At 39.6% G+C, this 16,233-nt stretch overlaps 1 protein-coding gene and 1 long non-coding RNA gene across 2 annotated transcripts in view; one reads left to right on the forward strand and one right to left on the reverse strand.

The window, feature by feature from the left end:
• flrt2 (fibronectin leucine rich transmembrane protein 2) overlaps positions 1 to 16,233 on the forward strand; it is a 62,293-nt gene that overhangs the window by 14,256 nt on the left and 31,804 nt on the right. The window lies entirely within an intron of this gene.
• LOC116041962 lies at positions 1,901 to 14,323 on the reverse strand. Its single transcript, XR_004103068.2, has 3 exons — positions 14,310 to 14,323; positions 5,350 to 5,352; positions 1,901 to 2,038 (listed from the first exon to the last, which is right to left on the reverse strand). It is a non-coding gene; the product is annotated as an uncharacterized LOC116041962 (long non-coding RNA).

The following is a 16,233-nucleotide window of genomic DNA, read 5'->3' on the forward strand; positions in this document are numbered from 1 at the left end:
GGTTTTGTCAGGTGTTTTGTCTGTCTGTCTGCAGCAAATACATATGGATGTTATGCTTAGACAGTTTTCATGTTAACAATCAGTCAACTAGCGCTGAAAAAAACTAGTGACTTTTTTAATTGATTAGTTGCTTAAAGGATTAGCTGGAAATATATGCTTATTTGCTTTCCTGCTGAGAGTTAGGTGAGGAGATTGATACCACTGTTATGTACCAATAACCAAAATGTCTAGAACTGCCTAAAATGCTGGATCGGGTATAGGCGAGTACGCAAATCTATGCCCAGATTTGATTTAATATGTAATTTAGCCACGCAAAAATCGACTCAAAGGTAATTTCACCCGGATAAAAACGCCCTTTTCCCAGAAACCAATTCTTCTCCGCCACTTTAAAACATTTGTCAACACAGCAAGTTGCGCTGTGCTGCCACTGGCAACAGCGACAAAGAAGAATTAATTTCCGGTTTGGTCTGCAAAAAGTGAGTGTAATGTTCATGGTTACATTAGTTAATGCTGCGTTCCAGGCAACCTGTAACCCGCGTTTTCACAACCTTCTACCTGTGAAAGTGCCCTGGAACCTCAGTCAAACCCGTAACTTACTACCCGTGAACTCGAACCAGATCCCAGTTACAGTTTTTGACGTCACACCCACATAAACAACAATGGCGACCCCTGTTGATGCTGTACAGACGCTGGTGATTAACGGTGGGAAATAGAAATAGACATAAATTGCACATTGTAATCAAAACAATACACATACGATTGTGTACTACTACAGGTTATGTTTATTAAATGAAGCCCAAAATATGTCGCTAGTATCAGCTAGCGCTAGCTAACGTCAACGTTAGGTAGCCGCTAGTTAACTTTGTCGTGACTTTGCCTGGAACACAACCAAGTCGTGAGTCGTGACTTGAAGTCGTAACTTACGGGCTAAAAATTTTGTCTGGAACGCAGCATAACGTTAGCAAAATGTCAGCAATTTGGCTTTATTTATCACTGAAAATTGCCACAAGTAAAACGGCAATGTGAACATTATGCAAGGCTTCAATTTCGGAGGGGGTTGCACTGGTGTTGCCAATTTCAGTTGCGCTACTGTTTTATACTGTTACTGTACTATTTCAAATTTTAAATGTCTTTTATTTCACTAAATTGTGGCTGCACGTTAACAGTTTTTGAAGAAATTATTTATTTCTAGATGTATGTATTTAGGCTATGTCCTTTTTCAGTTACGACTGACTGTCAACTGAAAGTTCTATGGCTTTCATTCTCTGTATGTACTGTACTTGTTCATGTTTTGCAACGGGTTTAACCTGGGCCAGGTCACACACAAATGATAGCAATCATATCGCATCTATTCAGGGTTAGTAGTACAGCTGTGCAAAAATAACAATAAATATATTGTTGTTGTTTTTTACGCAAGTTCAGGTATTGGTTTCGGTAAGGAAAAACTGGTATTGGAACATCTCTACTCTCATGTCTGTCTCTTAAATATAAATCTACTACCACCAGCTGGTTAGCTTAGCTTAGCACAAAGACTGGAAATCGGGGGAAACAGCTAGCCTGGCTCCATCCAGAGGTAACTAAATTTGCCTACCACCAACTCAAAAACTTGCTAATGAACTTGTATGTTAAAATTTGCACTTGACACACCTGTATTCTGAATGTGAAGTCACAGAAATAATAAGCGTGTAGATTAATATTTACATGAACACAATGACAGCTGCAAAGCTTTCATGTTTTTTTTTTCTTTGTGTGATTTCAAATTCAGATCACATGTGTGTGAATATTTTCACATTAAGTGCAAATTTTAACATACAATTTCAGATTTTTTGTTCTGCAAGTTCTCACATCGTATTCTAGAAGCTCTCACATTTTGCACAATATTTACCTTCATTTCGTTTCCACAGGATCTTAAATAAAAAGTCTAAAATTTCCAAATCAAAATTTTAGGCCTTAAGAAGTCTTAAATTCGCTGAAGTATTGTGTTCTAGGTTTTAAATAAATTTAAAACAGGTCTTAATTTCCCTACGTCCATGCAACGCTAACTCATTATGCTCATTTATTTAAATTCTGTGGCGTTGTAGTCTTTCTTTCGCTAGTCCAAGTATAATTTCACTGTATTCCGACTACAAATGACACCAGCATGCAACTATTGCAGCCAATCAGCTTTCGTGTTATTGCCGCGAGTCTCTTTCGGATTGTACCACAGACATGAAATGGATTTTATTCTTCAGCTATGGGAAAGTGCAAGTTCAGTGATACTTGGCTTGAAAAAACTGAATTTAGGTGTTTTTGATGTTGTGTTAAAGGTCTTGAACTTCATTCATGATGGTCTGAAATAGGTCTTAAAAAGTCTTAAATGTGACTTGGTGAAACCTGCAGAAACCCTAAACTAACTCTCTGCAAGAAAGCATCAAACTATTCTTAGCTCCTCAAATATGCGGATTTGCAGCTTTTCTCTCTTTTATAGGATGATAAATGAAATATCTGAAGTTGTCACCTTTTTCACCGAGAACTTTCCATTTCATAGATGAAATCATTTAACGGAGACATAATGAAAAAGATCGTTATTTGCAACCCTACAATCGACTGCACCGGCCACCATCCGTCTGTTCTCAGGTTCCTGGACTCAGAGTTTTTATTAACTTTCGGAATAACAGAGGAAAGCTGTGAAGCTCACTTCTAAAACAGGAAATGGAATTGCCTTTTGCAAATGTTGGTGTGTGTGTGTGTGTGTGTGTGTGTGTGTGTGTTTGCATTAAGGAGTCAGTCAGAGAGACAGAGCCACGCAGCACTTTAATATCCCCAATAACGTTGGAGAGACGGGGCATGTGTTTGAGAATCCCACATCAAACAAGACGGCGTGTCAGTTGAGGGTTATGCATATATTTCCCCCGTTGTTCCCATCCAACAAGCAGATGAGAGGAAGCATAGCAGAAAACAAACAAAGCGAATACCTGAGTAAATACATAGATAGTATAGAGTACTTGAAAGCAATACGTGAGTGAAAGTATCCAGTGGTTTTTAGATCCTTTACCTAAGTAAAACTACTACTACCACACTGTAAAAATGCTCTGTTACAAGTAAAAGTACTGCATTGAAAATGTTACTGAAGTAAAAGTATGTAAGTACCATCAGGAAAATGTACTTAAAGTATTAAAAGTAAAAGTACTCAATGCAGTAAAAAAAAAGAATCCTCACATTTTAGAAACTGGAAACAATCCAAACAGTTCTGTCAATCAACTAAGTGTTTAATCAGCTAATCATTACAGCTGGACTTGTAGGCCGTTATATTGTTGGTTTAAAGGTGCTCTAAGCGATGTCACGCGTTTTTTAGGCTACAACATTTTCTGTCACATACAGCAAATATCTCCTCACTATCCGCTAGCTGCCTGTCCCCTGAACACACTGTAAAAAAAAAACCTGGTCTCTGTAGACAGCCCATGCTCCACAAACGGCAACAAAAACAAACCATAACAAACAGTGTTCCAGCCTAACGACAAGAAGGAGTTGGTTGAGCCATCACCGCAGCAGCGTTAGCACGTAGGCTACTTCCACAATGCACGTTCATGACTCAACCAACTCCTTCTTGTCGGTTATAGGCTGGAACACTGTTAATTATGGTTCGTGGTGCAGGTTGGCGCAGTTTGTTTTTGTTGCTGTTTGTGGAGCCTGGGCTGTCTACAGAGACCGTGTTTTTTTTACAGTGTGTTCAGGGGACAGGCAGCTAGCGGATAGTGAGGAGATGTTTGCTGTATGTGACAGAAAATGTTGTAGCCTAAAAAATCGCTAAATCGCTAAAAAACATCGCTTAGAGCACCTTTAATTTATAATAAAACATCATATTTTATAAACTACCGTATGTGTGTTTTGTGTGCAAAAATCTTAATTTGTAAAGTAACTAGTAATTAAAGCTGTCAGATGAATGTAGTGGAGTAAAAACTACAATATTTCTCTCTGAAATGTAGTGCAGTAGAAGAAGAAAGTGGCATGAAAGAAAAAAGACTTAAGTAAAGTACAAGTATCTCAAATTTGTACTTAAGTACAGTACTTGAGTGAATGTACTTAGTTACATTCCATCACTGCAAGTATCTTACCAGAAAATAAAGTCCCCTTTTAGAATATCACTTGAGTAAAAGTCTTAACGTAGCTGATATTTACTGTGCCTAAGTATCAAAAGTCATTTTCTGATATTAAATGTACTTCATTATTAGAAGTCAAAGTAAACAAATACAAATTTAGATTTTGAACTTTATTGTGGCTTCCTTATAATAAAGCATAATGTAATGGCGTAAAAAGTAAAGATTTCCAGAAATATAAATAACGAAGTCAAGTACAGATACGTGAAAATCCGACTTAAGTGCTGTAACAAAGTATTTGTACATGTGTTGCATTCAGTGTTGGGGAGTAACTAGTTACACGTAACGGCGTTACGTCATTTAATTACAAAATAAAGGTAACTGTAATCTGAAAATGTCTAATTAAATTAGTTACCTATACAAAATGCTTGTGATTGCATTGAGGCTTACGTCTGAATATTTTCTGTAACAAGCTAGACTATATGTTTAAAATATTCATGTTGTTGCTTTGCATGTTTTCATGTACACAATGTCTTCTTTTGCCATTATACAGCCACAGCCGTTTCGTAAAAATTTGACTCTATTCGGTAACACTTTACTTGAAGGTATCTACATAAGAGTGACATGACACTGTCATGAACACATGACACAGTCATGACACAAGAACCCCAACCCTAACCCTAACCATAACTTGTCATGACAAAAACCGAATGACACTTACTAAAAGAAGTGTTATGTCATAAACGTTTATGACTTCTTTATAATGTTTGACACGTTCATGACAGTGTCATGTCACTCTTGTGTAGATACCTTCAAGTAAAGTGTAACCAAATTTAATTGTATTAAGTTACATAACTCTGATAAAGTTATTGTTAATCCCATTTTTAAATAGGGTAACTTGTAATCGGTAACCCATTACATTTCCAAAGTAACCTTCCCAACATTGGTTACATTACAACACTGGATACAGTCAAAACAACTGTAAGAGAAACTTGCGGATCAGTGATGTGATCGAGGTTTGGAGTTCTGTTCTTCTTCTGTGCTACATGTTGTTTCCCTGCGAGGGCATCTGGAGAAGATTAGAGTCCAACCTGACACGGCGGCCCCAGTGAAACATGACTCAGGGATGAATGGAGGCTTTTAGACCAGTGTCTGTCTTCCCACACATTGTTCTACTATTCTTTATTTGTCTGTCACCCAATAAAACACGCACGGCGTTATCTGATACCCACACGCTCGCCGAGCAAACAAGCTTCTGCCAATCCAACTCTACCCTCTGCTTTTTTACAAAGGCCTTATTTGCCGCTTTTCACTTAAGATGTTTCCTTTTGTTTTGTTTTTAAACCGTGTAGGAAAGCAAAGCCTCGGAAAAACAAGATGTCACAGGCGATCTTATTAATTTCTAATCAGCTGTCCGCACAGACTATACATCATTGTGAGAGAATGCAATTTGTAAGGTCAGCAGAATGTCTGTTTTGTCTCTTTTAGCAGAGCAACTTGGAGCGCCGAAGTGGGGAGCGTGAGGGAATGTAACAGAATAACACGAGTTTAGGCACAGCCGAGACCAAATTATCTGCAAAAAAGAAGTCCGTATTCAGAGCCCTGTGTTTTGATACAGTCTTCGTTGCTGCGGGTTGGACTCTTATTAGATTCAGCCTGCGTTTCCACTTGTGGCACAGACGAGGCCCTCCGACAGCCTTTATTCGGTTACGTCTGGGCCCTCTGAGCTCTGGGGAGCAGGGGCGGGGCTAGAAGGGGGGCTCGGGTGGCACTGCCCCCACTGTAATATGCTTGGCCCCCCCTGCCCACACATGCACAAACACACACACACACACACACACACACACACACACACACCCCAAATCCATTGGGCTAGAGTTCTGTCAATCTGACAATTGTGATTTCCATTGGATCAGAGCACTGTCACTGGGCTGCCTGTTCTGCCAATTTCCCCAGCCCTTGTCACATGACCAATTAATGTTTCCATGACGACTAAACAAAATTCTGATACCATGGAACCAGCACTGGAATTGTTTTTTTGTTTTTTTAAGTGGCAGACTGAGCCTATAGAAATTGTGTATTGCATTTGGCTATACAATTTGTTTAAAATGAAAAGAAGTGAAATTAATAATGAATGTGATGCTATCAGAATTACATTGTGTTGTTCTATCCTCTCCAATATTTCCATGCTGTATCCCCATTCTTGATTATTGCCGCCACCCCACAAAATTCTGCAATCGCCCCTGCTCTCTGACAGCCTTCATCCAGTTACATTTTCTCTGGGGGAGCTCGCGTTTTTTTGCTCCTCCGTTAGGGACTAATGCATGTCATCGATGCCACCGGCAGTTAGAACAAACAGAGCCCACTTCTTTTTTTTATTGTGAGAAAATATGCGAGCCACAGTATAGTGACTTGACACAGTAACGTCGAGGCGTATCTGTTGTTGGTTTGCGTGCTCAGCCTTACAACACTTTTTCTGTGGGCCTGAGGATGTGTATATACGTGTGTGTGTGTGTGTGTGTGTGCGTGCGTGCGTGCGTGCGTGTGTGTGAGAGAGAGAGCGAGATTCAGGAATTCAACATTGTTTCCATTTCTTCAACTAGTCAAAGGCAAGACTATATGGCGCTGTTCTCTTTGAGAGCGTGCCGCTGTCCCTGCACGGGTTTCAATTTCAACCCCCTCAGCACATCGGCGACGCATTTGCTTCCTACTGCGATTTATTACAGGCAAATTGAAAGATTCCAAGGTGTGAGTCAGTTTGTGTTGGCTGTGAATGTGCAGGCTGGTTCCATATACTGCTTCTTTCTCTTTACATGGCCAGAGCTCCAGCTTGCCCCCAATCCGCAGTGATGGAATGTAACTGAGTACATTTATTCAAGTACTGTACTTAAGTACAAATTTGATTTCTTTCTTTTAATGCCACTTTCTACTTCTACTCCACTACATTTCAGAGAGATTATTGAGAATATTGTACTTTTTACTCCACTACATTAATCTGACACCTTTAGTTACTAGGTACTTTACAAATGAATATTTTTGCACACAAAACACATGTAGTCTATAAAATTAGATGCTTTATTATAAATTAAACTCCCCAACAATATACAGGCCTACATGTCAAGCTGAAATGATTAGCCGATTAAATACAGAACAGTTTGGATCATTTCCAGTTTCTAAAATGTGAGGACTTTTCTTTATTTACTTTAAATACTTTAAGTACATTGTCCTGATGATACTTACATACTTTTTCTTCAGTAACATTTTCAACACAGGACTTTTACTTGTAACAGAGTATTTTTTACAGTGTGGTACTAGTACTTCTACTTAAGTAAAGGATTTGAATACTTCTTCCATCGCTGCCCATCTGGGTTTGTGAGAGCTGTAGTTATTGTAACCAAGGCCTCAGCATAGAGAGAGAGAGAGAGAAAAGAATTGCGGCTTTTCCAAAGCAAAGTGGGAGGATGGCAGTGGTCCCATTAGTTGACCCCCAGGCGAGCTCTCCGGAGGCATATAGGCTTACCGGCGTCCGAGCCATAAGAACATGCACCGGGCAGCATCAAAGCGCAGCACCAGGGTAGCCGATAGCTTGTGGTGACATTGTGCTGTGTGAGAGAGCACTCTCAGCCACCATTAACCGTGGATCCCTCACATCGTCTATTTATAATCAATTTTCCATTCTCCCCACACGGTGTGGAGGGAAAGAAAGAGATGAGGGGACAAAGAGGAGGAGAGGGGTGATGGTGGAGTACGGCTAACGCTGGGGAGGAATGATTCCAACAGGGACTGCTCACATAAATGGAGCCAGACGTGTGAAAGCAACTGCGCTTTAGAGAGGCCATTTCTTTAAAAATCTGAGGAATAAACATGCAATGGGTCATTGGGCTGGGGGGGGGGGGGCATCAATACAGCATAGTATCACGATCTTTTCTGTGGCAATGCTGTGTCGATACACAGACGCCGAAGTATCGATCTTTTATTATATAAATTGCACATACAAATTGAACGTTTTGGTCAGTTTGTCTGCTTAACAATACCATTTTACAGTTTTCCTTTGGGGACATAATTTGAAGTTGGAAAATATACATTGCAATATATCGCAATATGTTTAAAATCGCAATAATATCGTATCGTGACGTAGTGTATCGTGATAATATCGTATCGCGGGGCTTCAGGTGATTCCCACCCCTACTGGGTCTCACATCAGAATGGTCCCCCTTTTCAAATTAGCCAATAAACTATTTACAGCCGCATCATTTGCAACAAAATGGCCTCATTTACAGGCACATATATCAGCAGCAGCCAGGCAGTGAGTGAGTATTGTTTTTCTCCACTTATTAATGATCAGGGGAAATGTTATACTCAGGGTGTAGTTTTACACATTTTTGTGTGTGTTGAAAATGCACTCCTGAGTGGAATTTGTTTTAGTTTGTTTTAAATGTCAAAGGAGTCACACTGTCAGGAAGAATGCTGCTCAGACATGACGTGTGAAAAACTGAGCTGTTGCTGTGAGGGAGTTAGGGATGTAGCAATACACTCAACTCATGGTTTGATACAGTTCCAGTTTTGTGGGTCACGATACGATTTTCCCTGTTTTTTTAACAGAATGAGCTGCAGACAAATGACTAAACAATGTTTTTCTTTATATCTGTAAACTACAAAACAACAGATGTTATCAGAAGTGCAACTGAAATTGTATTTTCTCTTAAATAACAAAAATGTAATAAAAAAAAATTAATAATTAGATTTTTAAAACATATCCCAAATCAAAATAACTAAAAAAATTGAAATAAATGTCTAAGAAGACATAGTGACGTCTGAAGTCAAACAAGTGAAATCTAAAGTAGATTACGCCATAGGCCGTTTAAGAACTGCATCATGGTTCATTTTCCAACCGGTGGTAGTCTACATCCCAAGTCAGTGTGTGTGTGTGTGTGTGTGTGTGTGCGCCAAAAACACTGGAAAGCGTCAAAAATTTTCAAAAAAGAGCCCCGACAAAAATGACAACAAAAAAAATACACAAAAGTGACAAACGTTGGAAAAGCGACAAAAACGTTTTAAAAAAGTGACAAAAAACGTTGAAAAAAAAAACATTAAAAGTGACAACAACATTGAAAAAATGCAACAAAAAGCCAAAAAGGGTGACAAAAACTTAAGAAAAAAAATGTTGAAAATAGCGAGAAAAATGTTAAAAAATAGCGACAAAAATGTTGAAAATAGCGGCAAAAAGAGCTTGAAATCTTACCTAGGGCCGGCTCTGTGTGTGTGAAAGCATTGTCGATGGAGGCGATGAACCCTTCACTGCAGTGACATTCTGTCTGCGTGTGTGTTCCTGCGGGCCTGGTGTTATGTTTAGTCTCGGACACACTGATATGCTAAAGGAAGTGGAGTTCAGCCCGGGCCCACGGCTGAGACAGGGAAATATGACCAAACACAGAGACAATAGGGGTCAAGTGCTCTCCTTTTTTCCCCCGCCCTGCATCCTAAAAACCCAGCATACTCAACGCTCATTCGGGGACAGATAGATCAGGACTGTGGCCTCGCGCTGCGACTTTACACCCACTTCCCCTGCAGCGACAGTAATAAGTCTGGAAATGTAACCAGTCTCAGAAGTGATGCAGGTTAAAGGAAACAAATGGCGCGACTGACCTTTTTGTTAATCTCTCTCGTTTTTCTGCTGCGTCAGGTCCGCCGACACCATCAGATATACAGTCCGAAGCGGCATTGCTGCGCCCGCCGGGGTCACGCTGGGTTTCGTTAATGATGAAGTAATAATCTGTGACATTTGCCGGTGATTTGCTGCTCTGTTTGGAACAGCATGAGAGCTTTTGCTGCATTGATGTAAACACGGTATGACAAGAAGACCTAGTTGTGGTGCAGGAGAAGTGATGCATGTTAATTCTGCTACCTAGAGTATTACATCGGTAACATAAAATAAATACAAATGGAGCAAAAGACAATTGGTCGTGTATTCGGTCGGTCTATTTTTGATGTATTGATTCATTGTTTGTCATATTTTAAGCCAAAATGCAAACATTTGCTAATTCCTGCTTCTCGAAATGGGCAATGTTTTGCTATTTTCTGACATTTTATAGACAAATTAATTTATTGATCAGGAAAAAATGTTAAAGCGCTTCAAAAAGTAATGAAAAAATAACTATTGAAGTAATCACTAGAAAAGTTTAAATTTTTACAAGAACGTGCGTGTGCTTGCTGGCAGAAATGTGCAGAGGGGACATTTGAAATAGATACTAAATACAATACTAAATACTAAAACAAAGTTGAAGTCCAAAACCCCATTTAGTTAGTAATTAATTAGTAGAAGTTGAAATGGCAGCTAAAATGGAAGTGTTGAGAGAGGCTGAAGTGTCAGTTTAAGTGCAAACACTGAATAAAGTTGTATATGAATAAAGTGTCAATTCAAATGAAAGTTGAAGTAAAAGTGCTGAAAGAATTCAAAGATTCAGCTGAAATTCAAGCGTGGGAAAGAGGTCAAATCATCAAAGTGTACGTAATAAATTGTGCTGGAAGTGTCAGTTGAAGTAGAAGTAAAACGGACAATAAAATAATTCATCTGTTCATCAGTTTAATTTCTTGACACTGAAAGGGTTTGAAGTGTCTGTTACAGTATAATAACAAACTGCAAGTAATGTGGTTGAATTTTCGACTACTTCTTAAAAACTAATTTACCACAGTGTATTGGATAGTTTAATTTCACAAATAAATGTGTAAGATAAACCCAAGCTGTAATGAATACATTAATACGTCTACACTTTCCAGCAGGAGGAAACATAGTGTGACACAAACAGGAGAACTGGGTAGATACCAGGAGTAATGATAACATCTGTGAATGAAAAGACAAAATAATAGAGCAACTCGTATACAAAAACTTTTAAAAGTCAGGGACAGATATTCCAAGGAACAAAGATGTCAGAGTATTGGACACATTTGAATGATTGACAAGCGATCTCAGGGGTATTGCAGTGTAAAAACAGTAGCTCATCTTCAAAGCTGTGACTAAAATAAAAACAAATGAATAAAAACACTTTTTTTTTTAATTAAATCAAAATTCGTCTGTGCTGACATGAAGTGTTGTCAATGCAAAACCACAGTCCATCATTTCAAACTGAGCATAACTTTGATAGCTTTTACTTCTGGACAGTTGAGAGACAAAAGCCAAACACAAATCAAATCAAAGTTAAAAAAAAAACGATGTGCAAAATGAATGGCTGAAAACCTTGTTAACCTCACTGGCAATTTAAGAAAGAGAGAAAAACAAAAGCTTTCTAAAAGTGGGGAAACTATTCAATTTATAAACCAAAAAGTAGCTAACATTATCAAACCAGCTGATAATGGCCAGTCGCTAACATTAGCAAACCAGCTGATAATGGCCAGTAGCTAACATTAGCAAACCAGCTGAAAGTAGCCAGTAGCTAACATTTGCAAACCAGCTAAAAGTGGCCAGTAGTTAACATTAGCAAACCAGCTGAGAGTGGCCAGTAGCTAACATTAGCAAACCAGCTGAAAGTAGCCAGTAGCTAACATTTGCAAACCAGCTAAAAGTGGCCCATAGTTAACATTAGCAAACCAGCTGAATGTGGCCAGTAGCTAACACTGGCAAACCAGGTAATAATGGCCAGTAGCTAACATTAGCAAACCAGCTAAAAGTGGCCAGTAGTTAACATTAGCAAACCAGCTTAAATTGGCCAGTAGCTAACATTAGCAAACCAGCTGATAATGGCCAGTAGCAAACATTAGCAAACCAGCTGAAAGTAGCCAGTAACAAACATTAGCAAACCAGCCGAAAAGGCTTCCCATTTACAGTAAATGTTTCAATGGTTAGGCAGTATTAATAAATGTGTCAATCTGCTGAATGCTGGTTAGGAAAATGTTATCTGCTTTAAAAAGTTCATGACTGAACCTGCGACAGAATTAAGACGTCCACCTTGCTTTAAGGTAACTTTCTTTCTTTCTTCATTTAAAACAACAATACTAAAATAAGATATAAAACACAATAGGTGTGTTGCAACACACCAAAATGGAAAAAAACACACACTATCTATAAGTGTTACAAAACAATGTATATATATATATATATATATATATATATACATAAATATACACGTATACATCACCACATATGCATAGCAAGATAACAAATATACGGTACATTAATTTGAAACACCTACTTTTTTATTTTGCACCAAACAAACCATCACCCTATAATCACCTATCACTTTACAGTCAGTATAATAACCCACCCTCACAATCATCTCTCTTTCTCCCCATCTTTTGCATTTTAGTTCAAAATGTTTGAATAATAATGATAATCAGTATGATAAAACTTCTCATAACATTACAGGTTCATTCAAAAAAATGTTCAGTTGATACTTTTTTTAGAGAGATGAGTGTAAAAGGAGAAAAAAAAGCATGGACTCCATCTGCTAACACTCGTCGTGGCCTGCCTTCCTGGACTCAGAGCCCCCCCCCCTCCCCCCGCTCTGCCTAGACTCTAGAATTATGTGACTGGTTGATGAGTAGTTGTGTCGAGTTGGAAGGTCCTTGGCAAGAGGCCTTGGGCACCACTGGAAGACTATCAGAGTGCAGAGTCATTAGAAATCCCTCATTCTCACTCCGCTGTGTAAACGTCCCAGCGGCCTCCAGCTGAACGGGCCCCGAGGAAGGATCACCACCGTCGGGCTGAAATTGAATCGCGCACAGAGGAGGGGAGCTGTGGGAGCTGAGCGGGTGGGGAAAAAAGTTTTGTGTTCCTATTTATTGACTCGGCTGCAAAGATCACTAAACTGTTTCAAGGGAGAGTTAAGTTTGGGGAGTTTTTTCCCATTAGCACTGCGGACATTAGGGGAGTGACGAGTTGCCTTCATAAAAGCCTTAAATGACTATGGACCACCAACCATACTGTTGGAATAATGTTTTCCTAAGGGTATTTTAAAAAATAAAGAAATTACCCTAAAGAAATAAAGTGTCAAGGTTGTACACACAATTTTCTAAAGACATGGGCAACAACAAATATTCTCCAACAGTGGGATAAGGTGGCTTGTTGCCATGGTAAAAACTTGACCTGAATGACCTGTCCATATAAATATTAACTGTGCATCTGATTTCCACTTATTGTTATGCTCTTCCATGATTGAAAAAACAGTAGCCTTGCTAGTGCCAGAAGTGGAACTCTGTGTATTTGTGTGATCAATTTATTTTATTTCTCCGTATCCCCATTTATTCATATTTTGTCTAAAGTGTCAAGCCACCAACAGAAGCACACCACCGTGCACACCACTGTAGCCTATGTACCACGGTAAAAACCATGATGTCGGTTAGAACTACTGCCTCCCAGAAACCAGACTCCTGCCCCCAAAACTGATATTTTTGCTATGAATGTCTAATTTAATCCATCGTTTACAGTAACACACGTTCTTACGTGACTTCATAATACCACAATTACTGCGCTTACAATCATCAAACCCACATCCATGCTACAACAATAGAACTAGGACTGGAATATGCAGACATTGCGTGTAATTGCTTCCTACTTCATGTTTGGTTTTACCTCTTCGCTAGAAGCACTGAAACTATGTGTATCGTAAAAGTGCTCAGTATTGGCAGAAGTGAAAATAGTCCTCATTAAACACAATAATGAGCTGCGTGATTAAGTCACATGAGAGGGGAAAAAAAATACAATACACGTGTTGTTTAAAAGTGATGGAGTGTGTTAGTCAAGGCAGCCGTATGCTTTATGTTCTGCAAGCTGTTTTTAATGGATTTCTGAAAACAACGGGATCTTGTTGACTTCCGGGATTGAAGGCAAAAAGCAGCAGCATGGCACAGCTTTTAGGCTATTTTTTTCCAGCAATAATAGCATTAATAGAATAGAATAAGAAGAGCACCTTGCCTCCACACAGACCTGTACTCTTTGTTTAGTTATGTGACACAGAGGGTGAGCAGTGCAGCACTTGGCTTTAGTTCTACTTGAAAGTGGGAGCTGTATTTCACACATTCTGTATATATGTGTGTGTGTGTGTGTGTGTGTGTGTGTGTGTGTGTGTGTGTGTGTGTGTGTGTGTGTGTGTGTGTGCAGCGCTCCAACCTAAAACAAACCAAGGCTTTTTGGTTGGCATGAGTGAAGGAGGCTAATTGCAGTGGAAGAGGAAGTGTGTGTGGTCTGCAGTGGAGAAAGCAAGAGGAAAGACAGAAAGAGAGAGAGAGAGAGAGAAGCACCTAATGCTGTTTGTAATTAAATTCCGTCAAAAAGCCTTTTCATTCAGGAAGGCCATGTTGAGAGATTAGCAGGGCAGGGGAAGGCTCTGCTTCACCCCCATTGTTGGCAGGAGCAGCAGCCAAGAAGGTGACACAGCTCTCCTCTCCCGCTTTTACTCCTATCAACATTTACGATCAGTGATCTCAGACGTGTATATATATATATATATATATATATATATATATAGAGATTTTTTTCAGCCTCTTTTCTTTTCTCCTGTACTTGCCTCTCTCATCACCTTATACACACAGGTATGTGCTGAACACCTCTGGGATTTACAGTATATCTATCTAAAAATAGCCAGATATATGTGTATCACTTGGGCGCTTGGATAGCTCACCTGGTAGAGCGTGTGCCCCATGTACAAAGGCTCAGTCTGTGTCACAGAGGCCGCAGGTTCAACTCCGACCTGCAGCCCTTTGCTGCATGTCATTCCCCCTATATACAAAGCATATACTTTGTCTTGCTGTGCAAGACGGACACTGATACATAGTATATGTTTACATTTTACACTACTAGAGACACTGCTGCCCCCTGTTTTGGTTTGAAAACTCCAGGGTTGCTTTGAATTCTAGAAGGGCACAAACGGAGACCTTTGGAAACGATGCGAATGAATGCATGTCAGTCAGGCTAATCAGTTAGGTACGCTTAAATACCTTTCAGTAACAGTTCCACCTCATTGTCAGTCCAAGCTAACAAATCCCTGGTCTTACTTTTCGCCATTGTTTGTCTGTCTCCAAAGTATATTCTGTATTTTCAACTTATGCATCCATGATTTTCAACCGCAGAGTAGCATCCGACAATCTGCTTCCTGTTTACACCGGCACGCACGTGCCCAGTGTATGTGAATGGTCATGTGATATGCATTGTCGGATGTGTTAGAATAAACAGAGATTAGTTCTGCTTCTGGAGCTAAAACTATTGTGTGGACGGAGATGTTTTTTTTTTTTTTTTCTCAAAACGCCGCTTAAAAATGAAAACGTAGTAGTGTAGATGTAGCGTAAGGTAGTACCTCCTCACAGGCAATGTACGTACCATCCTAAAATGGCACCAAGCCTGGTGAGAAGCGCTGTCTTAAAGCTACCATAATCAATATTTTTCTATTAACAATAGACTAGTCTATAGCCACGACGTTCCACTTCCGGGATTGCTCCATTGCCACCGGATAATCTGCCGGATCTGACTCTTTTCGGCCAGATGTCCGTTACCTTACGGTTTCTTTTTGTTGGAATTTTAAACTCCGGTGGATTTCTGAGGACTATGGTTAACTGCTCCTCAGATCTCTGCAGGGTAAATCCAGACAGCTAGCTAGACTATCTGTCCAATCTGAGTTTTCTGTTGCACGACTAAAACAACCTTTGAACGCATGTTCCACCAAAACAAGTTCCTTCCCGAGGCTATTTCTGCAGCACTGTGGCTCCACTCAGCACTTAGCACCGCCCAAGACGATTGTGATTGGTTTAAAGAAATGGCAATAAACCAGAGCACGTTTTTCTCCCATCCTGGAATACTGTGGGGACTGCGCACAACTACAAATATGAAGTAAACACACCAAAGCACTTATCTTAAAGAAGGACAGTCACAAGCTCGAGGGAGCAGCATCTCCACAAGGAGACGATTAGATTAGACGACACAACGTTTAACTATCAATCATTGTCACTCAGACCACTGTTTATCTCAACAGGCGATAGCTCTCCTAACCGGCAAGTCTGTGATTTAGTCTGTGAAACCTAGGGGTGGGCAGATCAATACCAAAGTATCAATAGTACCAAAGTCTTATTTTAGATAGATAACAGCACTTGGATCAAAAGCAGAAAAAAAGGATCTGTCTAATGTTAGATTGTGCACAGGGACACTTAGTTCTTAGTGCATACACTATTTTCT

This window comes from Sander lucioperca, chromosome 19, assembly GCF_008315115.2.
Source record: "Sander lucioperca isolate FBNREF2018 chromosome 19, SLUC_FBN_1.2, whole genome shotgun sequence".
In the NCBI taxonomy this organism is placed as follows: Eukaryota; Metazoa; Chordata; class Actinopteri; order Perciformes; family Percidae; genus Sander; species Sander lucioperca.